The 3,242-nt window shown below is 56.9% G+C and overlaps 1 protein-coding gene across 6 annotated transcripts in view; it reads right to left on the reverse strand.

Annotated features, from left to right (window-relative positions):
• The window catches only part of MYO9B (myosin IXB), a 136,908-nt gene extending 133,915 nt beyond the window's left edge, over positions 1-2,993 (reverse strand). For 4 of the 6 annotated variants that reach the window (XM_073016822.1, XM_073016821.1, XM_073016823.1 and 1 more), the window contains exon 1: positions 2,896-2,985. The gene's annotated coding sequence lies outside the window, so the exon portion shown is untranslated. Of the gene's footprint in view, positions 1-2,895 lie in introns of all 6 variants that reach the window. The other 2 variants (XM_007995676.3, XM_073016825.1) reach the window with 1 other exon arrangement.
• Between the last annotated feature and the right edge of the window lie 249 nt (positions 2,994-3,242).

The raw sequence follows: 3,242 nt of genomic DNA on the forward strand, positions 1-3,242 counted from the left end.
GCTTGAGCAATCCCTTCTGCCCGGCGTGGTTTAACATGTGGTATCTTTCCAGGTTTGACCTGGGGCCAGCCACCACTTCCAAGGAAACCTGCTGGAATCCCCCTTGTCCTAAAGCTTGCATTGGTTGTTCCTAATTCTGCCCCCATAATATCTTGTGGCCCCTCTGTTGCTGTACTGATGACCTGATCTGAATTCCATTCCTTTTTATTTTTTCATTTGTTTATTTTTGAGGGTGTCTCGCTCTGTCCCTCAGACTGGAGTGCAATGGCACGATCTTGGCTCACAGCAACCTCCACCTCCTGGGTTCAAGCAATTCTCCTGTCTCAGCCTCCAGAGTAGCTGGGATTATAGGCACACACCACCACACCCGGCTAATTTTTGTATTTTTAGTAGAGACAGAGTTTCTCCATATTGGTCAGGCTGGTCTTGAACTCCTGACCTTGTGATCCACCCACCTCGGCCTCCGAAAGTGCTGGGATTACAGGCGTGAGCCACCGCGGCCTAGCCTGAACTCCATTCTTTCTGAAGAGGAAGTGCAAGGTTGCAGCGGGGGTGGGAGCGGTGGGAGGGGGGCACCTCTGTCCCCAAGAATCTACCAAGCGCCTGGCACAATCAGCCCTTGCCTAACTGAAATCTAGGCCCACCCAAGACACACCATTTGGAAGAGATGAGGAATGGGAGGCAGCAAGTTAACAGGTCCCGGTGGGGAGAGAATAATGAATCCTACAGCCAAACAGAAAGGGGAGATTCCCACGTCTCTACCTGCTCCACTGAGTCACCAGACTGGACCCGAAGGAGGGTACTGCCTCGGGATTTCCAGAAATTTGCAGTTTCCAAAGCTTTGGGAATAGGTGCAATGTGCAAAAGCACTTTCGACAATGCAATTTTTTATTTGGACGATGAAGAAGCGGTAAAAATCAACCAACCAATTAATCAATCAATCAATCATTTTTGGATATAAACTGTAGAATAGAAAATGGAATAAAAGCAGGATCATTGTAGCCAGGAATGAAGAGTGGGGGTGCTATGTGGAGTTCAAGGCCGGGAGTTGGGGGACATGGACTGGAGACAAGACAGTGATGAGAAGAGTTGGGTTTCACGTTGAAAAACGCTGATGGAGGTCAATTCATTCATTTTGCAGGTGAGAAGACAGAAACAGGAACAGAGACTTGAGCAAAGCCAGGATCTCCAACACAGTGCTCCCTCCACAAGACCCTGCTTGGCCATTCTCTAGCGGCAGGAAGAGGTGATCGCAGGGCTGTGGGATCAGAAGATCCGGGTCCTGTTCATTGGGGTGTCTTGGCCAGGGCAAGCCCACAGTTCAAGGTCTGCAGGAGGCATGACTGTGGGCTGTCACTGCATGTCCTGGGGCAAGCCAGGCCAAAGTCACCTTTCCTAAAGGCTAGGATATTCTGGAAGTGAAGGGGGTACTTATCTTTCTGTGGCCCTCTTTATATTCCAACTACCCAGGTTCATCTCCTGAATGAGCTATCAACTAAATACAAGCTGGGGTTCCCCAGCCCTTCTGGCAGATCCCAGATTAAGATCCCTACAGTTGGGAAAGGGAAGAAAGCACCCTGCACAAAGTCCCTGCCAGGGCCACAAGAGTCAGGCCTGTCAGATGTGAGTAACTTTCCTGTCTCCCAGGTCACCTCCAGCTGCTCCTGGACACCCGAAGATTCTGAAGACTCCAACACCAAAAAACAAACCGAGTTAGGACCCTCTGGCTGCAAAACACAGTGTCCCCACCGGCTCCCACCTCAGACAGAGGCACAGAGAAGCCTTCCCTTAAAGACCCCTGGCCTCCAGGGTGCCCAGGAAAGGAGGACTGGTGGCTGTCGTGCCTCTCCAGGGCTGAGCTCAGAGCAACCGGGGGACAGATTTCCTGTATGTCGTTTTACCCATTTAAGTCCAAGGATGCAGCTCTGCGGAGGTGGCAACAGTCCTGTACATGAGGGTGCATGCACACTCCCTCCTGAAAAACAGTTCCGGCCTCACAGCCGGCCCTGAGGTCTCTTCCTTGGATTGAGGGAATCCCAGAATCCCGCTAGTCCTGTCTTAAAGTGAGGGTGGTGCCGTTTCCAAGACCAGGAGACTGGCACAGACGGTGTTGGGACACGTCCCCGGTCACCCAGCTGTTGAGTGTGAAGTCAGGAAGGACATGAATCAAGAGGGGAGGGTGGGCGGGACGGAATCTCCAGGAGCTGCGCCTCAACATCTATCTGCACGGGGCCATTCTAACCCCTTCCTTCTCTTCCCTCCTCTCCTGGCCTTCCCTCCCTAAGCCTACCCTTAGTTCTTACCATGACTTCTACTCCGTTTACTTCCCTTTCAGCTCCAATTTCCCCGCTTCCCGATAGCCGGCTGCCGCATCAGTTAGTACAGAACCCCTCGCACTTACTGAGCGCCCACTGGGGGCCAGGCGCCGCCCTCTTCTCAGACACCCTTCCTTCAATCGCGCGGGCAGACGTCCCCAGACTGGTCTCGCACCCCTTCCCCCCAACCGCACCCCGGCTGTCTCGCCACTGGCCTTGCCCACTCCCCCAGCCTGGGCCTCTCGTTCCCGCCTCCTTGCCTCCCCACAACGCCGTTTCCTGCGACCCCCCAATTACCACCTAAGCCACGTCCTCTTCAGAGAAGCTGCTCAAAGCCACAAGACTCACCCCCCCACGCCCGCGAACTCCTTCACCAGCTCCATCTCCATCCACTTTCTCCTTCACCATCTCGCTTCCACCTCATCCCCAGCAACCTCTCCAAGACCCCTAGGCTCGTTCCCGCCCCCTCGACCCCTGCCGTCGCGTCCCCCATCAGCACTCAGCTCCGTCCCTCTTTTGCGCAGCCCCCACAGGCAGGCTTCGAGCTCGAGTCGCCAACCCGAGGCCGCCTGGAACTCACCTGGCCTCGGCCGCCGCGCGCCGCCGGTCCCGGGCCGGGTCCCCGGCCGGACGACCGCCTGCCCGCCCGCCGCTGCTCCGACCGCTCCGCCCCGCCGCGCCCGCCGCTCCCCCGCGCGCTCCCGCTTCCGGGTTCCGGAGGGGCGGGGACGGGGGCGTGACGCCAGCGCGCCTAGGGGGCGGGACATCGCGAAAAGCCCCGCCCCTACTTTCCGACAGCTCAGGCCCCACCCACCACAACCCCCTACCGCCGATGGTGGGCGAGACCAAGCGCGAGGGGAAGACAGGCAGTGCACGCGTTGGGGGCCGCGCTCTCCGCATGTAGCCGACGCTGCCCTACGCCTGGCA

The sequence above is a fragment of the Chlorocebus sabaeus genome, chromosome 6 (assembly GCF_047675955.1).
Source record: "Chlorocebus sabaeus isolate Y175 chromosome 6, mChlSab1.0.hap1, whole genome shotgun sequence".
Lineage (NCBI taxonomy): Eukaryota > Metazoa > Chordata > Mammalia > Primates > Cercopithecidae > Chlorocebus > Chlorocebus sabaeus.